Here is a 12,286-nt window from a genome sequence, read left to right as displayed (position 1 = left end):
GGCGCGGGCAGAGGCGGAGCGGGGCCGGGAGGGGCCGGGCCGGGCGGGGCCGCGGCGCCCCCGCCCCGGCGGCCGGAGCGCCGAGCCCCGGGGCCCGCCGGAGCCCCTCGGGCACGGGAAGGGGTCCCGAGGCCGCCCCGGGGCTGCCTCTGCCCCAGCTCGCGGTGGGCGCTGCCCAGGAGCCCGGAGCTGGCACGGGGGAAGAGCGACCCAGAAAGTGACCTGCGGGATCGATTTTCGGGGCAAAAGGGTGGGAGAGGCACGAAGTGACAGGAGCCGGGCTAGCGGGCACGTGTGTTCTGGAAGGGCGCTCCTCCTGCACCTGAGCACTCTGTTTCCCACTCTAGGACTCTCAAGGCTGCTCTCATGGGGATTGTTGCCATACCAGAGAGAGCAGAGCGGGGTGTAACAGCGCTCAGAGACCGGCCCGAGCTCCTGCCGCGCTCCTTTTCTGGTGCTGCCGAGCGTGGGGTCTGTCTGCGATGTCGGCTTCCAGTACCAGTTATCACAGAGAGGGCAGGAACAGCAACAGGGATCCGAGTGCATTCCCTTTCTGCCCCCTCGTCCACCCCCCCAAACCCTTTTGTGGGTTTTAGTTGTTGTTGTGTAGGAAGTTTCCTTTAGAAAGTTTTCTATCCGCACTGCAGGGAAATTTTGTGTCTGTGAAGAAGTCTGTGTTGAGAAAGAAGCCTCTTGAGAGACCATTCCAAGGTAAACACATACCAGGGGCACACACTTTCACAGTTCCGTCACTTCGAGAAATATCTGTGCTATAAAACCCTCTCTGGAGATGTGCTGAAAGGGATCTATTACATGAGAAAAATGCACTCTAATCCACGTTAAGCTATTTTGATCTCTTTCACGTCACAGGTTCAGTCCCGCAAACAACTACTTAAAGTGTTAAATAAATGGAAGTCTTTAGAAAACGAGAGTGCAGCACATCTCAGTCACACAGACTGTCTTGGAAGGTCAAAAGATTTTTAAAAACTATGAAGAAATATGAGGAATACTGTATTTGCCATCTGGTACTCTGTGGTCTGATCTTTGTTTTCTCTCTGCATACAAGATTTGACAAGTTGTGAAATTTCAGGAATCACATCCCCTCTGTCTCTAAACAACCCTTACAAGTACTTTTCAATGTAAGATATATAAAAGACATTTTTGGAAAATGAAAGAGTAGCCCACTCCCCCCCATAAATCTGATTTGCCTTTAAAAAGACAAAATAAAGCAGCCAGTCCCCTCCTTCCCTTCCTCCTTCCCGCCTACCCCCCTGCCCCCCTCGCCTCCTCACACACATTCATGGAGTATTCCAAACTATGCAGTCCCTCCCCATCAGCTCTCCTTCTCCTGGGAAATACCTCAGGAGGCATTTCCTGTAAGCAAAAAGGTACCACTGGGACAGACTAATTTAAGGCTGCAGTCAAGACTAGTCCTTGTTAGTGCTTTTCATCCATATTTTTCCATGTCTAGCGTCTTACAGTCTCAATATGGTTCTGCTTACTTTTGTAGCAACAATAAAATAATTTAAATGGCACAGCCTTTTCCAAAGGATTCCCATGGATAAAATTTCTTGATCTTTTCTTTCCAAAGTACCTCTTTCCTAGTCTATGAGCAGAAAAGATTTCCTCTGCAGTTGTAAGTTCCTCTGAATTCTGAGGTTAACAATACTCATTATACTAGATAAAATATTTTAGAGCCTCTAACCTTATTACATTTTATTACCACTGGTAGCTGGGTGGACTTCAGCTGTGTTCCTTTAATTCCTCTGCATGGGAAAGGGGATTCAGGATATCTTCGTGCCATAGGTCGGAACAATGTGTCAGGAACAATGGGAACATTTCTCCTAAAGTTTTTAGCAAACTTAAACAGAGAATCATCTTCCCTCCTCTTTGCCTCCTGCCCAAGAAACATCCATGAATGACCAGCTTCTGAAGAACAGTGAGTCTTCATAAAAAAAGGATCATAAATAGCCCACTGTGTTTTCAAGTTATTTTTTTATGGTATCACAGCAGCCATGTAGGGAATCAGATATGGAGAAAGGAAATAGTTGTATTGGGCTGGGGTACAAATGCTCAGGCACTCTTTCCAAGGAGCAGAATTAGTGCTGTGGAATTTAGAAAGGTCATCTCTGCTTGTGTTGGCTTTGCCTGCTTGTGTTTGATTTTGTTGCTCCACTCCATCATCTGTGTATCTTTCTGAATCACTGCAATGCTGGGTTTGTTTGTTTTTGTTTTGGTTTGGTTTTTTTTTTTCTTTTTGAAATCTGAATACACATCAAGCATGTTTTAAAGCTACAACTGCTCCAACCCAGCTAAATTGGCTGCAAGCCTGGATATTATAGGGAGGAATTTAGTCTTGGAAATCTGACAGCATCAATGGTCTTTAGGTCCCTGGTGTCTTTCAAAGGGGCCCTGAATGTCACTGCTCCACTGAAACAGCCTTTTCTAGCAGGAAAGCCCATTAGCAAACAGATCAAAACCAATTTGTTACAACTGTAGCTCTTAGGGTTAAAAAAAATCTTATTTAAAATGAACTCAGCACCCTCCAAAAATAAAACCCTAACAGTTGGAATTTGTTTTCAAAAGGACATTAAAAATAAATTCCTTGACAAATGTTATTCAAAATCACTGGCTTTGGAGAGACACAAACTGTGCATTATCCCATGGGAGGCATCATAGAGGGACCCAATCCCACACCTCTGGCTCCATCCACATTAGAAAATGCAGAATAAGCCAAGGGATTCCGTTCCAATGCAATTGTTTCCTTTGCTGGCTATGGATTTGTTTCAGACCATAGTGCGAGCAGGGAAGGGCTTGGAAAACTCTGCTTGTTTATGGGACAGGGCTGGAAACTCTGCTGCTGGATCTCCGTGAGGCCGCTGGGGGAGCAGCAGTGATGAGGCCTCTGTCTGACAGAGCTGCTCAGACAGACCAGGGCTGGGCAGGAGGAAAACATTTATCCACCAATAGGAATATCTTGGGGTTTTTTTTTTTTTTTTTTTTTTTTTTTGGACTTATTACTTGATAGTGAAGAGAAACTATTTGAAAAAGTCTACCAACACACAGGACCAACAAATAATTCCACCATGCTTCTGGGTTTGTTTTCCATACTCCAGTGCTGCAAACACAGAGCGTGACTCAGGGTTTGCCATGCTGCTGACACTGCTACCTGGGCATGTAATGCTCTGATGTCCAGTGGCCCTAATTAGATGAACAAATGTGGGAACTAGCTAAGACACTTCAGCAAGTCTGGCCTTGCACTGTCAGTGAGCTGAAACCAGGGAGGACCCTCCTTTTCTAACCCTAACACTTCAAGCCCTAAGTCATGGGCTGCATCTGACAGCAGGAGACTGGGTTAGCTGGGGCATGGCTCAGATTTGTAAAAAACATCTGTGTTCCTCTGCCATGACTTGGATGGTAATCTTTGATGAGTGAAGGCCAGCCCATGACATCCTCCCCACACAATGTCATTTAACACAGTTGCCCAGGCTTCATCTTACTCAAGCCAAAGGTTGAGCTGGCCCCTTCTACAGAAGCAATACATTCTATAGTCATTGTGACCTCCTCTCCCTGATTTACATGGTGTTTCCTTTAGCAAGGCTTGCTGGCATCCTGTTTGCCTGGTTCCTTTGTGTGTTGCAGCTTCATTCTGGGCTGAAAATACTGTCAGGGTTTCTACACAAGGATCGGGCATGTCTGAAGAGCAGGAGGGCTGCTGAAAGGAATATGCTTCTAAATGGCAGATACTCCTTTTTCTTTCCTCCTTGAGGGCAAACAGTCAGTTTTACAGCAGGATTTCTTGCCACAGTCCTCTGAACCCCCACATCAGGTATGCATTTCCCATGCCACTGTTGCCAGTCATTGCCCTTCCTTACCCTCAGCCTTAGGAGCCTCACCTCTCACGGCTGACTTGCTGCTTTGTGAAAGATTTTTTTCCCAATTAGCAATATGTCCCCTCACTGCCTGCCTAGTATTCGTTAGAGTGGGGTGACACATAGTTTTGCTGCTAGGTCAGGCAAAAAATGTATTTACAACAGAGGCAGGTTCTCCCAGAGGCAGAGCCTTCCTCTCCCCCCAGCTCAGGGCTGTGCTCCTGTTTGCAATACAAACACACAGCGTGTCTTGCTCCAGGATTAGAAAACACCTCACTCCTGTTTTGGCCAAGGTTATTCGGCCAAGGTGTCGCTGCTTTTGTGATCTCATCTTTTCATTTCCATGCACACAAGACCAGCCAGTTCCAGTGGGGTTAAACCATCATTAACTTGCAAAAATCCACAATCCTCTGAAATAGGTGGGATAACCCCTTGGCTGCCCCCTGTTCTCCTATTTCAATGAAACTTTAATCACATGAGTAAACCCAGTGAGGCTGGGCCATGATTTAATCAATGTGATAATTAGGTTTTGTCTTGCTTGTGCTTCAGAGTCCTGCAGACTCAGAGGAGAAAGCCTCTGGATCAGCAAAGCTGTATTTTCCAAACAGTTTTGCAGAGATGTGGGAGGGACCGGAAAGGGAAAGAGCTGGAGAACAGGTCTTTAGATCTTTAATAGCAATGGCATGAGGAAGGCTCTCTTCCCGTGCCTGTTCTTGTCATTGCCTGCCTGGAAATATCTTGACACAAGCTGGTTTGAAAGGGCAGGAATGTCTATTTGCATTGGGACTGCTTAATCGCAGGTTGAATAGAAGATTAGAGAATTCCAGCTGAAAAGAGCACCTTCCCAGCTCCCTGCTCTCATTCACTGGGTCTTGTTGAGGCAGCTGAAAGGCAGGAGTTCCCTGGATGCTGAGAGACCTGTGACTTCCTTTTTTCCTGAACAAAGGCCAGGTTGCCTGAGAATTCTGCTTTTTGAAGCTGATGTTAAAGTCTTCTTCATGCAAAACAACCCAGCAGAAACACTGAAGCAGCAATGACTTGTCCCACACAGTGATGGAGAATAAGCCTTGCTAAGATCCACTACAAAACTGCAAGAGAGGCCCCAGAGCACACTCAGGGGAAACTTTCAAGCACTGGTAATAATTTCCCTCCAGGTTCCACCCTCCTGTCTCCTGCAGTGTAACATCATTGCAGCTGGAGATTTAGTGCTGTTGGATTAAGTCCAGGTTTCAGACCTGGTCCTGAACTCTGCTTTTCATCTCTCCTTGATGGAGGCCTGTTGAAAAAAGCACAGCCAGTGTTGGTGCAGAGGGGAGGATTGCACAGTGGGGGCTTGCGTTTGTTTCTCCTCACTTTCCTTGAACTTGAAAACACCTATTGGGATTCCATACCAGCAAAAGAGTCTCTCTTAAGAGGGACCAAGCATGGGAAATATGAGGTCAAGCACTCAGTGGAAGCAAACTCAGGATGACAGCAAATGTTACAGTGTGACCTGGCCTTGGTGGTGTCCAGGATCTGTGTAACAGTACACTGAAAGAGGGTCACTTCAAGAGAAAATATTCTACATTTTGGCAGGCTCAGGGAGCCTTTTCTACGACACTATGTGACAAAGCTTTTGAAGTATAAACAGGTGATTAAAGCAGTGTGTTTTCTGAAATAGTTCAAAAGGAGTTGCTGTGGCTGTTGGAGTACACTTTATCTCCTCAGAGGCAGTTTGTTCAGCTCAGGAGATCCCATCAGATGCTGTCAGTGCCCAAGAGAGGCTGGAGTCAGAGGTGTGTGCTGCTTGGTCTGGATGTTCAGCAGCTGCTGAAAACCTGAGTGTGCTAAAAAGGGGCTTTTGTTGCTCTGTGTCCTCCAAGGGCTGGGGGCAGGTGAAAGTCCCAAGCCCTGTGTGCTAGCTGAGGGCCCCAAGTACCATCAGTGCACATTGCACTGGCTGTGAAGTCACTCACAATTTTATCCTGCAGTTCAATCATGTCACAGAGCTGCTCCTCATCAGTAATGGACATTAGAGCTCCTCCCCATGCCCACATCAGCTCGTGGTTGCTGGTTCTTTGTGACTGGCCATTTATGGGAAAATATGTGCTTTTGAGAGTATGAGTTTTTGCCATGGAAGCACTCTGCCTATGCAGACAGGGTTGTTCTTCTTGCCAGCTTCCAGCCTTAGTCCTGCGTACATGATTTAGCCTTTGGAGAAGGAGGTGATCAGTGCATCCCACGTGTGTTTGGAGAGGAATGCACAGCAGCTTGTGAAAATGATCTAGTGCCTGTGCTGAGCACCAAGAATGTCAGAATGCAGAGCTCCGAGGGCTCTGCAGGGGCAACCCACAGCTCTCTGCAGTCACTGCTGGGAGCAGCTCTGAGCAACAACCATCAAACAGCCACGGCTGTGAGGAGCACACTGTTCATCCTGGAAAACTGGACCCCCAGGAGCACCTTCCTTCCTGTTTCAAATGGATCAGTTATGAGGAGCACAGCAAAGTTCACATGGCTCACCTAAAAATGATTTTAACCTGAAATAAGAGAAATAAGACCTGGGAATAGTCCCCCAGTCTGGGATCCAGGATCAGGAACTCCCCAGGAGACATCTGTACTGCATGGCACAGGTTACAACGGATGGGCTGAGTTCTCTGCCTGTGAGCTGTGGGCTGGGGCATCTGAGCTGTGAGAGAAACTGAGCAGTGAGAGAAACAGCACCAGCAGTGTGACCGTGGCTGCAGACCCTGTGTTTCCCAAGAGGAGCACCTATGAGCTAACATGGATCACATCATGTGTGTTTGTAACTGCATGGCTGCAGCATGCATGTTTGGATGGGTGTGTTTACAGATGTTTTTGGCCCACTTAAAGTGTCGTTGGCAAGAGGCAGTTCTGTGACTCTGAACCAAGCCAAACACACCTCTGAGGTCATTACTGCCATGAGATCAGCACCTAGGCACAGTGCTCAGGACCTCTGAAGGCTCCTTTTGTCTTTTTTTTAACATTTTTTTGTCATATTTGAAGCTGATCTAGGACAACTGCTATCCACCAAAGGAACAAACTGAAACCCTTTACAAGCCAGAGCTGGAACAGCAGGGTGTGGAGATGGTGTGCAGGGGCTAAGACAAAGTGTGTGTGGCTGTGGTCTGATTCTTCAGAAGGACTCCAGACTCATGAAGTCAGTGTACATATCAGATTACCATGATCCTCTGGAATTTTGAGCAGAGCCTCCCATTAGGTCACTATTTCTATGTTTTCACTTTCTGAAGGATATTTATGAACAAGCTTGATTTTTTCCCCCTCTACTTTGTCTTCAAACCTGTTAATTTTATTTATCAACCTCTTTGGGCCATGCTTTTCAGGAACCTGGCTTAGAGAGGGGTCTCATTTCAAGCGTGACTTGCTAGCACCTCAGGGTGTTGGGGGTCAGCTGCATCATGGTCTAAGCCATGTGGGTCAGGCAGTCTCCAAACCAAGCCAATTTTTTTTTTGTTTTTTTTTTTAGTAGAAGGAGCAAAAACTTGAACTGCAAAATGTTGAAATTGTAGGGAGGAGAATATTTGGAAGGCTACTGCAATGAAGGATGAAGCTTTTGTTTCCTCCGTGGTAACACTGATATGTGTGAATACTTCTTGTAAGAAAATTGTTCAGCGACTCAAAAATCAGAAGAAACATTTCTGGAGAGGTTGTTCTCTAATGACCCCCAGACCCAACACTACAGCAGCTTGGAAGCATCTCTGTGTGCTCAAGGGAGCTTTGAAAAGATGCTGTTTGTTTGCTTGAAGAGATGGACAGCTCTTGCTGGACCTTGGCACCCTACCCAGACCCTTATACCACAGTTTTTCTTCCTCAGACAAGGACATTGGATATAGAGGGTTAACAGGTAAAAGAAGGGTGCAGTTGATGGGGTTGAAAAGGTGGTCAGAGCATCTGGGATGGAGTGTTCTGTTTGGCAGCACAGAGCAGGCGCTGCATCCTTCTCCATGCCACCCACAGACATTCTGCCTCTCATCTCATCTTTGCAATCCTCTCACACACAGCCATACACAGCCTCTTTTGTCTCCTTCCCACTCCCTTGACACCACCCACACATCCACTCTCTCTCAAATACTTTCTTCTGCTCTGGTTTTCCTGCAGATGCCTCCCCTCTGGACCCTGTCTTGCACAACATCCCCTCCTGGCTGGCACTAGCATCCTCCCTCTCCAGACCATATGCAGAGCAGAGGCATTTCCTTTTATTGTCCATGCAAACCCACCCCTGCAGCCCCACCCAGCTCCCGTCTATTCCCTGCAATAACACATTTGGAGTGGAAGTAATCCTGCTCAGAGCAGCCACACAGAACACAGGAGAGCTGTCTTCATCCCAAATTGCTTCTGCTTGTAGACTACTACTTCCTGCCTGTGGTCCCAGAGGAAGAGGCTAACTCAGCCTTGGTGGTGGCAAGATGCCCTGTGCTGCTCAAGGCTGTGAGAATGTTGGCAAAGCACCTCTGTGCTCTGCTCTGCGAGAACAAACCTGGCACAGGCAGCTTCAGAGAGGAGTTCTCCAGCAGATCCTGGGTCATGCACCTGGTTTGCAAAAATGTGTGAGCAGGATGGGGATCAGAATGACATGGCAATGTCTTTATGGCTGGTAAAGCACTTGATTTCATTGCTGAGGCTGATGGCAAAAGGGTTGGAGAGGACCAGTGATGAGCATCTGAGACCAGCAGTCTGTAGTACACAAGTCAGAACAGCTTCAGTGCAGTCAGAGAAACACCACCAGCTTGTGCATGCCAAGGAACTGACCCCAAAAGGTAAATCTTAGTAGAAGTGGGTGACAAAAAAAAAATCCATCAGAAATGGAGCACGAGCAGGACTCTGCCATATAATCCATTTCTCCCTTAGAAAAGCAAATTTGGAGGCACAGAGCATTTCGGTATTGTGGTAAGCTGCAGCCTACAGGACCACACTGGACTAGGGGAGATTCCCAGCAGTGTTTCTGAGCTCTTTCCTCAGGACTTCCCCATAAGGAGCTCCTGTGCCAGTGATAAGCTGGGAACACTTTTGGCTCTCTACCACTGTCCGTTCATGAGAGGCCAAACACAAACTGGAGTCCACTATTTAATACAGAGCTTGTCAGACCTTTCACAGCAAATCTAAGTTTTCCCTTACTCCTTCTCATCTCCAGAATTCCCAGGCCCTGCCACTGCACTGCCAGCTCCATACAGAGCCCAGAGGAATGTGTTACAAGGCTCCTGCTCCTTGCTTTATCTTCAGTGTTGGTGTATTTTGCTAGCAGGAGGCACCTTGCTGGTGGAGGATCAGTGATGCTGCACAGGGCCAGGGACCCAGTGAAATCAGTGCTGCCAGGAGCTGCTAGTGAAGCACAGCCTGAGCCCAACGTCATCAGACTCTGGCATGGAAAGGACAAATGATGCCCTGGCAATCACTGGGAGCTGGCTGGGTGATACATGCTGAAATACATGTGCCATTTTTCTGGGATGAAGCTGGGATAAGTTCTACAAGCACGATGCATACCCTGTCAGCACTGCTGCTGCTGGTGGTGGTGGTGGTGAAATCAGCTGATGCCAGTTTAAAGAGAATCTGAAAGTAAAATAAGGGCAAAAAGACAGACAGAAGCCAAACTGTGGTGGACAGTGCCAGGGCTGGGAATGCAACAGCCCCCTCCTGACTCCTCAGCCAGGGCAGCAGATCCTCACTCAAGCTTGCTACAGACATGCAGAAGAAAATAACCACAGCAGGGAAGCCACAGAACCTGAAGACTCCATGTCTGTATCTCTAACCTCTTCCTCTCCTCATTTGGTGGAGACGTTTGGCAAGGGATATTGTTACAGCCCTTCCTGAGCTGGGGACAGCAGCAGGAGTGAAGGGCACTGAATCCACCAGCCCTAACCCTTGATACACCATGGCTGTCTGAGGACCATGGGCATGTGCCAAACCTGATTGCTCTGGAGATGGATTTAATAGAGAAACCTTGCACTGGGATCACTTCTGGGACATTAACACCTCTGTCAGCTGCCTAGAGCAGGAGTAGTTGTAGGCTTTGAGAGGTGCTCAGTGCTGCTTTTTGGAAATGTCTGACAGCCCCAGTCCAGTGAGAACTACTGACTCTCATTGCCATGGAAGTCATTGCCAGAACTTTGTTCAAAGTTTAACTAATTAGGAGCTTAATTACTTTTGTGTTATATGCAAAAGGAAACCCTAGCAAGGACTTTTGCCACACAGACAGATGAGAGGCCAACATTTTTCCAACCAAAACTAATGTATCTGATGAAAATGTGGTGAAAATTTGCAAGTACTCAGATGTAAAACCTCCCAGTGCCTAGACCTCACTTCATCTTATGGCTTGCCAGACTTGGTTCACAATACTTTCCTTCCCACTCCATGTTTTGAGGGGTTAATAATGCTTATTAAAGAGAGGACTCTTGTGTTCCATTGTTTTATATAATTTCTACTACTAAAAATGTATGGTCTTATGACAAAAGATCATAAGAACACTTTCTAAGGGTGAAGACATGCAAGTCCTCTGGCTTTGTAGTCTGACTAGGCATAATTCCATTAAAATTCATTAAAAACACTATGTCCAGGTGAATTAGAGCCTTCTGGTTTGTGTTGTGATGGAATTATGTGTTTTTCATACTCAAAATAAGAAAAGCTATCTCTTTATGGCCCCTCCCATCTCATATAAAGATATATTTAAGTTTAATTGTAAAGTGCTTCACAATTCTTGAGTGAAAATTTCAAAGTGCCACGTACCACACTGCTGCAATTATCAGTTTGGCCCCCTATCAAAGATGCTGCGATGTGCATCCTCATTAGAGAGGGGAACATTATCATGAGGATGAACTCATGTCAATCTTTTCTTTTGGTGTGCTGGATTCCAGACTTCTCTTCCACATCTGACATGTGGGTTTTATTGTTCAACTGGCTTTCTTCTTGCACAAACATCCTGGCTGAAGCACATGGAAAGGGAGGAGGGCAGACATTCCTCTCTGTATATGCTTGAGCTTTTCTGTCTTTTTGCTATGTGGTCAGGAACACAGGGAGGCCCCTGCATATTTAAAAGCTCTTTGTTTTCCAGTTTCCAAGGCCAGATGACACATTCTGGTGTCTTGTGGGTCTTTTACCTCTAGGCTCTGAATTTGTAATAAACAGAGCTGAGATGCCCTCACCAAGGCACTGCGCAGCTAAGGAACTTCTTATTGGTAACCACTGTGGGAACAGAGCAAGTTGCACCAGGAAAAAAGGCAGAGAGACCCTGGCAAGGCACTTTTCTTGCGCTAATCTTGGCAGAGGGCGCTGTTCTCATCACCTGTGCAGAGATCTGGTGCCGTGCACCTCGGCCACCGTCACAGCAAGGTGATGGATTTGCTGGCCCCACCCAAGTTCACTGCACTGCATCTGAGTGCACAGGTGCCTTCCACGGGGCTGTGGACTTGGTCCTTTGTGCCTCTGTTAGCCAAACACATTGCCAGATGATCCCACCTGGTTTTGGCATCACCTTTATTATTAATCAGTTATTATTGACTGGATTGTTATAACACCTCAGTGTTATATTTCACATATGAGCACAAGTCTCAAGGTGGTCCCTCATAATCTCATGCAAGGAGAGGAGTAGAAGAGGCAATAGAAGAGTCAGGAGTAGAAGAGTCAGAGTTCACTCAGCTCATGGACATGCCTTTTCTCATTCTGTTTGGGAAAAATGCTGCAAACCATGTATGATTGAGAGGGTGAGCTTGTAGTGTACATGTGGACTAGGTTTCTGCTGAAGTGCAGGAAGTAGAAGTTATCCACTTGTCAGCACAAGGTCTAGATGACAAAAAGATCCATGATCTACAGGGCACAAAAATTCTTATTTACCTTTCAGTCAAAACTCGCAATATGTTTTATGTCAGAGAAGGCATGAACTAGGTTATATGATTTTCTGAAATGAAAACAGCAGGGAGCTGAAATGCTGAGGAGTGGGAGCAAAAGGAGCCAGGCTGCACTGCTGGGGTAGCACTGCTCCCCTGGGCTGAGGGGAGGGCAGCCTGGGCTGAGCTTGGCAGTGGGTGCAGCACACGTGTGCCCCTGCCTGCCCACGGTGACTCCGATGGCCAGTGCTCCCTGAAAGAGCTCATTTAACATCTAGGTGGGAGAGCACAAAGGAGGCATGGAAGTGAAGGCAGTGAAGCCAGGCTTTCAGCTTTCCACCCTTTAAAGGATGAAAACATCAGGGAAGGTGTCACAAGTCAATTTGCTTTGGCAGGGAAAGGGGGAAAGAAACCCTGTGGGCTGGCTGGGGGCCAGAGGATTTGTGCTGGCCACAGGCAGGGAGATGCTGTGCCCAGGAACAGAGCAAGGTCTGTGTGTGGGGCTGCTGACCCAGCTCTGAGCACTGGCGAGGGCTGAAGGTTCTGTGGGGTGAGGGCAAGGACGCACCAGCTGCAGGT

General features: G+C 47.3%; 1 long non-coding RNA gene across 1 annotated transcript; it reads left to right on the top strand.

Annotated features, from left to right (window-relative positions):
• The first annotated feature begins 3,012 nt into the window (after positions 1-3,012).
• LOC135304325 (uncharacterized) lies at positions 3,013-9,015 on the top strand. The gene is made up of 3 exons (XR_010365738.1): positions 3,013-3,829; positions 7,357-7,734; positions 7,989-9,015. It is a non-coding gene; the product is annotated as an uncharacterized LOC135304325 (long non-coding RNA).
• Positions 9,016-12,286: the final 3,271 nt, after the last annotated feature.

This window comes from Passer domesticus, chromosome 7 (assembly GCF_036417665.1).
Source record: "Passer domesticus isolate bPasDom1 chromosome 7, bPasDom1.hap1, whole genome shotgun sequence".
Classification (NCBI taxonomy): domain Eukaryota; kingdom Metazoa; phylum Chordata; class Aves; order Passeriformes; family Passeridae; genus Passer; species Passer domesticus.
The sequence above is the reverse complement of the archived record's forward strand: the minus strand, read 5'-3'. Positions and strand labels throughout refer to the sequence as shown.